A 12246-nucleotide genomic window follows, 5' to 3' on the forward strand; every position below is an offset into this window, starting at 1 on the left:
CCAAGGCTCTATTGAAATGCCTTTTGGGGAGCTGGAGAGATGGCTCAGTGGTTAACAGAACTTTTTTTCAGCCAGGTGTGGTGGCGCACGCCTTTAATCCCAGCACTCAGGAGACAGAGGCAGGGAGATCCCCGGTGAGTTCGAGGCCAGCCTGGTCTACAAAGTGAGTCCAGGATGGCCAGAGATACACACAGAGAAACCCTGTCACGAAAACCCGAAACCAATCAACCAACCAACCAACCAAAACAAAACTTTTTGCTATGCCAGAGGACCTGTTTGGTTCCATGCACCCACATCTGCTGGCTCCCAAATGCTTGTAAGTCCAACGCTAGGGGGATTGATCGCCTCTGACCTCTGTGGGAACCTGCATACACACATACACATCCACGTTCATCCTCAAAGACACAAATGCATGCATATAATTTTAAAATAACAAAATGAGGGACTAGAGGGATGGCTCAGAGGTTAAGAGCACTGACTGCTCTTCCAGAGGTCCTGAGTTCAATTCCCAGCAACCACATGGTGGCTCACAACCATCTGTAATGTGATCTGATGCCCTCTTCTGGCCTGCCGGTGTACATGCAGGGAGAGCACTGTGTACATAATAATAATTAATTAAAAATAAACATTTGAGCCAGATATGGTGGTGCACGCCTTTAATCCTAGCACTCAAGAGGCAGAAGCAGGAGGCTTGCTGTGAGTTTGAGGCCAGCCTGGTCTACAAAGCGAGTCCAGGACAGCCAAGGCTACAAAGAGAAACCTTGTCTCAGAAAACAAACAAACAAAAAACAAAAAAGAAAGAAAGAAAACAACAACAACAAAAGACAGGGTTTTTCTGTGTAGCCCTGGCTGTCCTTGAACTCCTGCCTCTGCCACTGGACTTACTTTTTTTTGTTTTGTTTCTGGGTTTTCTTTTCTTTTCTTTATTTGGGGGGGGGGTGAGGCAGGGTTTTTCTGTGTAGCCTTGGCTGTCCTGGACTCACTTTGTAGACCAGGCTGGCCTCGAACTGTTTCTGTTTTTTCGAGTCAGGGTTTCTCTGTTACACAGAGCCCTGCCTGTCCTGGACTCTCTTTGTAGACCAGGCAGGCCTGGAACTCAGCAATCCACCCGCCTCTGTCTTCCTGACTTCTAGGATTACAGCCGTGTGCTACCTCACCCAGCTGAGATTTCTCTTATTTGTTCCTTTCCTCTTCCTTCTCTTTCCTATTTGCTTTCTTTCTTTCTTTCTTTCTTTGTGTGTGTGTGTGTGTGTGTGTGAAGTGCTAGGAATTGAACCTGGGGCCTCATGTGTGTCCATTGCGCTAGCTCAACATCTCAGGAAGTGATTCTTGACATGAGTTTTAGAGGAGACATGCAAACCCTGGCATTTTGTTCCCACGTCCCTTACACGGGTCTAGTCACGGGTCCTCTCAGTATGGACTAGCTGGAACACATTGCTGTATCTCTGATGGCCTGAGTTATATGCTTACTCTTGGCGTGCCTGTCTGTATGTTTAGACACAGTCACATGTATGTGGGATTTATGGTATAACGTCATGTGTCACTTCACAATGGAGATATGTTTTGAAATGCCTTGTTAAGCAGTTCCACCATTGTGCAAACATAGAGTGTACTTGCACAAACTGGGGTGGCTAGAATGTCAGCAGGTGACATAATTTTATAGGACTACTAGCCTGGACTGAGCTATATGGTGAGAAATCTTTTTTTTTTTTTTTTGGTTTTTTCGAGACAGGGTTTCTCTGTGTAGCCTTGGCCATCCTGGACTCACTTTGTAGACCAGGCTGGCCTCGAACTCACAGCGATCCGCCTGCCTCTGCCTCCTGAGTGCTGGGATTAAAGGCGTGCGCCACCACGCCCGGCTCTATAGTGAGAAATCTTAAACAAACCAAAAACCTTATAAGACCACTACGGTATGTATGCATGGTTCATCATTGACCAAAGCATGCTTACGAATGTCCAGGGACTGGGTGGATGGCATTTTCTCCCTCTCTGTCTCTCTCTTTCTCTCTGTATGTAATATGAATAGGAAAGGGATGACTTATGTGTTTTTAATATGTGTGCATATGAGAATCTTTTATAAAAAACATATTATTAAGCCGGGCGTGGTGGCGCACGCCTTTAATCCCAGCACTCGGGAGGCAGAGGCAGGCGGATCGCTGTGAGTTCGAGGCCAGCCTGGTCTACAAAGCGAGTCCATGATGGCCAAGGCTACACAGAGAAACCCTGTCTCGAAAAACCAAAACCAAAACCAAAAACAAAAACAAACAAACAAACAAACAAAAAAGTATTATTATTTGTGGATTTCACATCATGTACCTTAATTCCACTCATCTCACTATCCCTCCCTGTCTACCCTGTCCTTGCAACCTCTCCCTCCAAGAAAAAAATAAATAAATAAAAATAAAGCAACAACAACAATATCTCCCCTTTCCCCCTTCCCACCGCCCCACTGCCACCAAAAAAACCCCCAAAACAACCCATCTTGTCATGGAGTGTGTCGGTGTGTCACACAGTGCATCCTTTTGTCCACACAGCCTTACTTGCAAATAGTCATTGCCCTGAGTCATTGGTCTGGTTTGAGGCCTCTGGCTTCTGCTATGCCATCAATACTGGCTCTTCACCAGGACTCCTCTCATGTATACTGCTGTTGACTTGTGTCATGGAGAATTCTGTGGCTTTGGATCTGTGTAGAGGAATTTTAATTCAGAACATGGCTACTCTGGCAAGACTTTCTAGGTCTGTGTAAGCCACTGTATTACAGGCAGAACTTTAATTCCAGGAGAGGCAAGCAGATCTCTGAGTTTAAGACCAGCCTAGTATAGAGCAAGGTTCAGGTAAAGAAAAATTTAGGTCCACACTTGGTGGTACATGCCTTTAATCCCACAACTCAGGAGACAGGCATGTGGATCTGAGTTCTAGTGAGTTCTGTTGAGGCAGTTCTGTTGAGAGAGTGAGTACGGAGACAGTGAGGGGAGCTGAGTTTGTGGCAGTTCCGTTTGCAGAATTCAGAGGTAGTTTAACTGGGAGAGTTGTACAGAGACAGGCTGAAGAGAGAACAAGCTGGACACAGGTACAGACAGAACGAGCCAGAGAATGAGAAGGAGGCAGAAGATTAGAACAATTGCTAGAGCTAGTTTGAGACCAAGCAGAGCAATTCCGTGAGAAAATGAGAGACACCAGATTGAATCAGTCAGCTAGGAGAGGAGTTTGAGCCAGAATTGCTGAGTTGAACCAGCCATCCAGAGTACAGAAAGAACTAGAAAGGGTGAGCTTATTGAACAGTAAGTCTTGGATGCTAAAAACATTCTAGGCCTAGATAAGATTGCACGGAGGCTAGATACAGCTGGGCGTAGTGGTGCAGGCCTTTAATCCCCGCACTCGGGAGGCAGAGGCTGCCTGGTCTGAGTTTGAGGCTAGCCTGGTCTACAAAGCAAGTCCAGGACAACCAAGGCTACACAGAGAAACCCTGTCTCGAAAAAAACAAAACAAAACAACAACAAAACGGAGGCTAGATGCTTCCAGGACTAGGCCTAGGTTAGCAGACAAAGGCAGTCAGCCTCCCAGATAACAATTACGTCTGGAGTATAAAAATTACTTTTACATATCGGCAGGTCCAGCCCCTTCAAATACTCCAGAAGTTCATAGAAGGTACATGTTGGGGTGGGCCAACTCAAAGCCCTGCATCTGGGCCTGGGTGGTAACTGAGTTGGTCAGCCTGCCAGCTCTCCAGGGTGAGCTTTCCAGCACTGCCCAGGCTAGCTCACCCAATGCTAAAGCCACCAAGAATCAGGGGCAGCTCTGTAGAGGAATTTTAATTTAGAACATGGCTGCTCTGGCTAGAGATCACATCCAAAGATCTTCTAGGAATATAAACACGCCTCTAATCCAGGAGACAGAGACAAGCAGATCTGAGTTCAAGGCCAGCCTGGTATAGAGCAAGTTTCTGGTAAAGAAGAGCTTAAGTCTAGGCCTAGTGCAAGTGAGGGTCAGGGACAGCTCTCCCACCTGGGCCAGCTCTCTCAAGAAGGAAGAGAGAATCTTTTTTTTTTTTTTTTCCTTTTTCTTAAAGATAGAATCTCAGCTGGATGCTGAGGCTTGTAATCCCAGCACTCAGGAGGCAGAGGCAGAAGAATCGATGTGAGTTTGAGGCCAGCCTGATCTACAAAGCAAGCCCAGGACAGCCAAGGCTATACAGAGAGACTCTGTCTTGAAAAACAAAAACAAACAAACAAAAAAGATTCTGACAGCTTGTCAGTGCCTAATAAGGGAGGTTACCAGCTGGCCCAGATTCCTCAGTCTTAGCATTGAAAATACTGCATGCGTGACATGATGGCAATCATCTTTCGGGACTGACCTGAAATGAGGAGAGTACTCTTGCTGATCACTTACTTGGGGGAAAAAAAAAAAAAGAAAATACTGCATGCTGGGTTAGTCCTTGGTTCCAGGCTAACCTGGATAGCTGGTCATTGTATGGGCCTGGGTACTGGTGTCTTTTATTATCATGTTCTCTTTAAGACTATGACAGAGTACCAACATTAGACAAGGTGACCCTGTGACCATAACCCATCAACACAGACACAAGGACGCCGTGCAATGAAAAGCCACCAAGCATCTTTCCCTCTCAGCTAGTACAAATGGCTAATGTACTTTGACCAATGACAGCTCCAGCCCAGCCTTGACCCTTCTGCTCTCTAGATAAGAACAGATGATCAATCATTAGACTGTCCTTGCTCCTTTAGGACACTCAGTCCGGAATGAACTTGATTCCCCGAGTGCTTATCAGAATCACTCAGTACAATCCCATGCCCTGTAATGACTCCCCTTCTAACTGGATCTTACTAACATGACCCACAGTTCACCATAGCCAAAAGGATGAAAAGAAAAGAAAAAAGAAATCCCCATATTTTGACAACCAGACACTATCTTACTTGGAGCCTGGCTCTAATGACTTATGATGCCTTATATAAACCTTTTGTAAACTGCGCAGTGGCATCTTTAATCCCAGCACTCAGGAGGCAGAGGCAGGTGGATCTCTAAGTTCAAGACCAGCCTGGTCTACATAGTAAGTTCCATGACAGCCTGGGCTACACAGAGAAACTCTCTCTCAAAACAAACAAACAAACAAACAAACACCAAAAGCCTTTAGAGCCTAAGTCCTGGTGATCCATTGCCCTACTTACTCTGAACGAACAACCTCAAGAAATACAACTAGTGCTGTAAATTTCACTGCTTGATAAGGTAGCGAGATGCTCACTTATCAATCCATCCATGATCTCACAGATAAGACCAAGGAGCTTCCATTAACTGTGATAAAGGAACTCTCGTTAATTTACCCTCTGTGTCTGTCTTACAGAATGTTTTTTTTTTTTTTTTAATTTTATGTGTATGGGTGTTTTGCCTGCATGTTTGTCTGTGGACCACATGCTTACAGTGCCCACAGATGCCAGAAGGTGGCCTTTTTGGATCCTTTGAAAGTAGAGTTATAGTTACAAGCTGCAATATGGGTGCTGTGAATCTAACCCTGATCCTCTGAAGAGCTCCTAACCGCTGTGCTATCTCTTCCATTTCTGAAATGTATTTTCTTTAGTAAACTTTTTTTTCCCCAAGACATGGTTTCTCTGTATACCCTCCCTGGCTGTCCTGGAACTTGCTTGTAGACCAGGCTGGCCTCGAACTCACAGAGATCTGCCTGCCTCCTGAGTGCTGGGATTAAAGGTGTGCGCCATCACCGACCGACTATCACCATCTCCCTTTGTTGTTGTTATTTTTGTTTTTTGAGACAAGGTTTCTCTGTGTGGCCCTGGCTGTCCTGGACTCACTTTGTAGGCCAGGCTGGCCTCGAACTCACAGAGATCCACTTGCCTCTGCCTCCCGAGTGCTGGGATTAAAGTTGTGTGTCACCACACCCAACTCTATCACCTTCTTCCTTCCTTCCTTTCTTTCTTTTGTTCTTTCTTTCAGATACTTTTTATTTATTTATTAAGTATACAGTTTTTGCCTGCATGTATATCAGAAGAGGGCACCAGATCTCATTATAGATGGGTGTGAGCCCTTTCTAGTTGCTGGGAATTGAACTCAGGACTTTGCTCTTAACCTTTGAGCCATCTCTCCAGCCCTCACCAGCTTTCTTAAGACAGCCTTTGTGGCCCTGTAGGGAACTCTGTCCTTGTCTTTCTAGGCCCTTCTACACTCTGGTGCTTCCTCTTTGTAACAAAATCTGGCCCTTGTACCCACTTCTAGATCAGAAATGCTGGTCACCTTGTGGCGTATTAAGCTATAACTATATCCTGAAAACAGATCTATCTTGCTACACTTTAGAAAAAGAGCGCGTATTCCTTCAGAATCAAACCTTCATATCTTCATAGTGTGCTTGTATAAATTACTTTGGCTTGTAGTTTGAAAGTACAGACACAGGAGGAAAGTCCTGGTGGCAGGTGCACAGGACAGCTGGCTCAGCTGCATCCACTGTGTGTCAGGAAAAAAATATATATATATGTGTGTGTGTGTGTGTGTGTGTGTGTGTGTGTATGTAAGGAGAGAGAGAGAGAGAGGGAGAGAGAGCGAGAGAGAGAGTGAGAGAGAGAGAGAAAGAGAGAGAGAGAGGTGGGTGCAGTGCTCCAGTCACTTTTTCCTTTGTACTCAGTCTGCACAAAGGTGCCACCTACATTAACATTTAAGGCTGGTCTTCCCACCTCAGGTAATCCAATCTAGACACTCACAGAATGCTAAGAGACTTGTTTCCAGGGTGTTGCTAGACCCTGTCCCGTTGACAGTCACTGCCAACTGTCACAATAGCGTGCTAGATCCTTTTACACTGGTCCACTCCCCTACACTCAGTCCCAGATGATGGTCTCCGTGACTCTCAACCACCAGCTTCTCTGCCACCAGCCACCTGTCCTCCTAGAACTTTGATCCCATCTGTCCTAGTTACTTTTCTATTGCTGCAATAAGACTTATAAAAGGAAGAGCTCACTTGGGACTTACAGTTCAGAAGGTTCAAGCCCGTGACCATCATGGTGGGGAGCATGGCAGCATGCAGGCAGCCGTGGCGCTGGAGCAGCACTGAAAGCTTTCGTCTCCATCCACAGGAGGAGGCCGAGATACTGGGAAGGGCACCCCCGGTGACACACCTCCTCCAACAACACTGCACCTTCTAATCCTTCCCAAACAGTTCCTCCAACTGGGGACCAAGTACTAAAACATATGTGCCTCAGCCGGGTGGGATGGCGCAGGCCTGTAATCCCAGGGAGGCAGACGCAGGCGATCTCTGTGAGTTTGAGGCCAATCTCCAAAGTGAGTCCAGGACAGCCAAGGCTACACAGAGAAACCTTGTCTTGAAAAACCAAAACCAACCAATGAACCAACGAACCAACCAACCAAAGGAACCATACGTGCCTCTAGAGCCGTTCTCATCCAAGCCACCACCTCACCTCCCCATCTTTAATTTCTCCTTCTTTTAAGCCGGGCGTGGTGGCGCACGTCTTTAATTCCAGCACTCGGGAGGCAGAGGCAGGCGGATTGCTGTGAGTTCGAGGCCAGCCTGGTCTACAAAGTGAGTTCAGGATGGCCAAGGCTATACAGAGAAACCCTGTCTTGAAAAACCAAAAAAAAAAAAAAAAAAACCAAAAAACAAAAAACAATTTCTCCTTCTTTCCCTCTTCGTCTCTGTCCGTGGAGCTCTCTCCAACCCACTCCTCCTTACCCAGATGTGCTCTTTCCTTCACACACTCAATTCACTCAGCTGATTTTTTGTAGACTGGGCTGGCCTCGAACTCGCAGGGATCCATTTGCCTCTACTTTCTGAGTGCTGGGATTAAAAGCATGTTCCACCATGCTAGGCTTTTTTTTTTTTTTTTAAAGGTTCAACCCAGTTTAGGGGATTCATCCTGCTCCTTCACTCAAAACTGGGAAACTAATAGAGCACTCCTGAACAAAAGTTGTCACAAACCTGGAGCTGTGGCCCCTATTGTCACCTCCTTCTTCCGAGTGGCTCCTCTGCTAGGCTCTTGACAGCCCCCCTTTACCACAGTTCCCGTATGTCTGCTGAGATCTCCGTTTCCACTTTTAAGCACCGTGACTGTAGGGACCCTCATATTCCTGTCTCCAGGCCCTACAGCTGCTTACCCATATCTTCTCCAAAATGCCCCAAGCAACACAACTCAGCCTCTGCAGAGGGCTGCCGCCTCTGGCTGCCCTGATTCCTGCCTGGACTGGACACACTGACCCAGCCACTGCATCCCAATGGACCTAGTGTGAACAAGCACTGTCTTTTAAACCAGGCTCCTGGCTGTGTTAAGTCCACTGGCCGCAGGGAAAGTCTCTTCTTGTGAGCACTCTTCCATCCTGCAGCTTTACTCTCCTGCTAGGAAGGATGAGAAGAGCATCTGCCCCTCTCTCAAGAACCCCCAGTTCCAAGACAACACAGGCCTCATAGACATGTGCTCTTGATGTCTGTCAAAACTCTGAATAGACACTTTTATTCAGTCAGTCAATAAGTTGTTCGTTTTTCCTCCTTGACAAGAAAAAAAAAAGCCTCTCAAATTTCCTGTCTTCCAAGACCAACTGTGGGTCCTGATGGAGCCCTCCCTGATGCGCCCCCACTTCTCCCTCACTGCTGAAAAAACAAAGCAGTCCCAGCGTCCCAACTCAATCCCTCCTTGAAATGATCCTCAATCCTCACTGTTTCTCCTATAACCAACCTTCTGCTTTAAAATTATTCTTTTACTAGAGAGGCAGAGGCAAGCGAATCTCCGTGAGTTCAAGGCCAGCCTGGTCTACAGAGTGAGTCTAGGACAGCCAGGATTACACAGAGAAACTCTGTCTCAAAAAAAACATATACATATAATTTTGCATGCAGTTTTCTGTTAAGACCTAAACATTACCGTGTGCCTCAACCACTCAGGAGCCTTCCTTCTGTGTGAAACTAATGCTTAGCTTCCTAATTGGATGGATCCCACGTCTTGGTCTCATCCCTGCCTATATCCAAGCTGTAACTAACAGTCAACCCCTTCCCTGTACATTTTAGTGATCGTTCTGCCTGGGAGAGCTGTTCCGTTTTGCTTTCTGTCGCTATGATAGACACATAACCAATAGCAGCTTGGGGGGTTGGGGTGGGGAGGAAAAGGTTTATTTCGGCTCCTAGCCCCGAGTCCCTCATCTAGGGAGGCCAAGGCAGAAGCTTGAAGCAGAAACCAAGGAGGAGCTGGTATTCTCCCCCCTGGCTTGCTCAGCAAGCCCACGTGTGTAGGAGGACACCACCCACAGTAGGCTTGACACTCTGTAATGCTTCAGTTAGCAAGCAAGAAAATGCCTCCATGGACATGCCCCACGGGCTAGTCTGAGGGATGTGATGCTTCAGCTGAGGTTCCCTTTTCTCAGATGTATCAAGCTGACAACCAGAGTTAACCCCTCTATGCCTTCCTGTCGGGGGGGTGGGGGAACGGGTGGGGGGAGGGCGGAGTGGGGGACAGGCATGGATAACAGAGTAAGCTAACTCAGAGTTTTACTTTTTTGTTTTTATTCTTTTTTGGTTTTTTTTTGTTTTTTGGGTTTTTGTTTTGTCTTGTTTTGTTTTTCAAGACAGGGTTTCTCTGTGTAACACCTCTGGCTATCCTAAACTCACTTTGTAGACCAGACTGGCCTTCAACTCACATAGATCCGCCTGCCTCTGCCTCCCAAGTGCTGGGATTAAAGGTGTGTGGCACCACTGCTGGATTTTTTTTTTTTTAATTTGGGGGTGTTTTCTTGCTTTAGAAAGAGTTTCACGCCAGGCAGTGATGGCTCATGCCTTTAATCCCAGCACTCAGAAGGCAGAGGTAAGTGGGTCGTTGTGAGTTCAAGGCCAGCCTGGTCTACAAAGCCAATCCAGGACAGCCAAGGATATACAGAGAAAGCCTGTCCTGGAAAAAAACCAAAAAAGAAAAGAAAAGAAAGAGTTTCATGCCGGGCAGTGGTGGCACATGCTTATAATCCCAGCACTTGGGAGGCAGAGGCAGGTGGATCTCTGTGAGTTCAAGGCCAGCCTGGTCTACAAAGAGATCCAGGATAGCCAGGGCTCTGTTATACAGAGAAACTCTGTATTAAAAAAAAAAAAAAAAAAAAAAAAAAAAAAAAGGAAAAGAAAAGAAAAAGAAACAAAGAGTTTCACATAACCCAGGCTGTCCTCAAGCTCACTATAGAGTTGAGGATGACCTTGATTTCTGATTCACCTGTCTCTACCTCCCCAAGTGTTGGATTCACCTGTCTCTACCTCCCCAAGTGTTGGATTCACCTGTCTCTACCTCCCCAAGTGTTGGATTCTAGATAAGCCTGGCTTCAGATTGGCTTCTTTTGTTGTTGTTGGTGGTGGTGGTGGTGGTGGTGGTGATTTTTTTCAAGACAGGGTTTCTCTGTGTAGCCCTGGCTGTCCTGGACTCATTTTGTAGACCAGGCTGGCCTCGAACTCACAGAGATCCACCTGGGATTAAGGATATGAGCCACCGCACTCAGCTCCAGAATGGCTTCTTACACTTAGCAAAATTCCGTGGCCCAGTTATTTACGAAACTAGGCCACATCTCAGTAGCCTTCAAGACCCTTCAAGGGCAGGCTGAGTCTCTTGTCTCAGAAGTACTCCAAAACTGTGTGCTTCTGACATGCTTACTGTGGCACAACATGATAGCTGCACGGCCCTGGGAGGGGAGTACCGTGTCTATGCCAAGCAACCCAAGACATGGTACCTGTGGTGGTTTGAATGAGAGCGGCCCCATAGGCCTGCATGTTTAAATGCTTGGTCCCCAGTTGGTGAAAGTACTTGGGAAGAGATAAGAGATGTGGCCTTGTTGGAGGAGGGGTGTCACTGGGGGTGGGCTGTCAGGTTTCAAAAGCCTGTGCCATGCCCCCTTAGGTTGTATCTCAAGATGTAAGCTCTCGGCTGCTGCTCCAGCGCCGTGCTTGCCTGCCTGTGGCCGTGCTCTCTGCCACGATGGTCATGGACTCACCCTCTGAAACCGTAAGACCCAACCGTTTCTTTCTTGTATAAGTTGTCTTGGTCAAGGTGTCTTATCTCAGCAATAGAAAACTAACTAAGGCGGTACAAGCTGCAATTAAAGGAATCAAACAGAGAGCCTATGAGGGAGGGAGGTCTCCTGCACACAGGACGCAGGACAGGCTCTCCTGCTTGCCACCTCACCGGGGGTAGCTCCCTAGTTCCTCCTTCCTGCCCTCCCCCTAAGCTTGTATCTTTCAGGTCACAGGCCACCAAACTGCAGATCTCCAACAGTGTTGCCTCAGGGATATCAACCATTACCATCAACACTGGCGCCTGTCTCCTACCATGTAGGAATTTCTGACCTTCAATTGATGTCAGTCTTGCCTTCAGCCTCTGAAGATATGCCCTGCCTCCCCTCATGCAAGCTTTTTATGACTGACAACCTTATGGCAGGTCAGCAATGCAAACCAGGGCCCTTCCGTCCTCCAAAGCAGCCTCAAAGGACAAACACTTTCATCACTGCTCTGTCAAATTAGGAAGTGGGATGTAGAAAAAGAAAAAAAAAAAAAGACCAAAAACAAAGGTAAAAGTGTCTAAGCTTTAGTAATCCAGCCCTGACACCTTGGAGCCTGAGACTTGTCATTTATACCCTTTAAAAAAAAAAAAAAAAAAACTCATCAGATGAGCTGACCCCACTGTGTAAGTGGGTTCTTCTGAGCTGGTCAGGACTTTTTCTCAGATGGACATTGCAGACAATGCCACCAGGGGGCAAGCAAGAGCAGCTTGGGCAGGTCTAGAGAGGGAGCCGACTGAGCAGAAAACAGGAGGGCAGGAGGGCAGAGAGAGATCCCGGATCATGGAACACAGAGGCTGAAGTCTGAGTCCTGGAACTATTTGTGGGGTGGTGAGCCCCGTACATCCCAAAAGTCTCACCCTGTGCCGGGATGGGGTTTGTCCTCGACAGACCACCTGCCGTAGGACCAGGGGTTCAGGGTGTGGGAGATTGACCTAAGGCTGGCCCCAAATCGTCTCCATCCTGGCTTCCTTCATGTCCAGAATTTGCCCAAGTCATAACTAAAAGAGAGAGAAATGGGTATCAGCGTTTTCTCCAGCGAATACTCTTTTCGCCTTCCAAAAGCTGTACCTTGCTGCCCCTGACACTCCGGAGCAGCCGTGAGGAGACTTCCCACACAATGTCTTGCCAAGGGGTGGCGCGGGACTTGGTGAGGCCAGCCTTTCTGCTCCCTGAGGACCAGAATTTTGAGTTTCTCAGGTCTTC

The 12246-nt window shown here is 47.2% G+C and overlaps 1 non-coding gene across 1 annotated transcript; it reads left to right on the forward strand.

Annotated features, from left to right (window-relative positions):
- Positions 1-4319: 4319 nt before the first annotated feature.
- On the forward strand, positions 4320-4387 carry LOC127200906 (small nucleolar RNA SNORD2). The gene has a single exon (XR_007832123.1). It is a non-coding gene; the product is annotated as a small nucleolar RNA SNORD2 (small nucleolar RNA).
- The last annotated feature ends 7859 nt before the right edge of the window (positions 4388-12246 follow it).

This window comes from Acomys russatus, chromosome 16 (genome assembly GCF_903995435.1).
Source record: "Acomys russatus chromosome 16, mAcoRus1.1, whole genome shotgun sequence".
Lineage (NCBI taxonomy): Eukaryota > Metazoa > Chordata > Mammalia > Rodentia > Muridae > Acomys > Acomys russatus.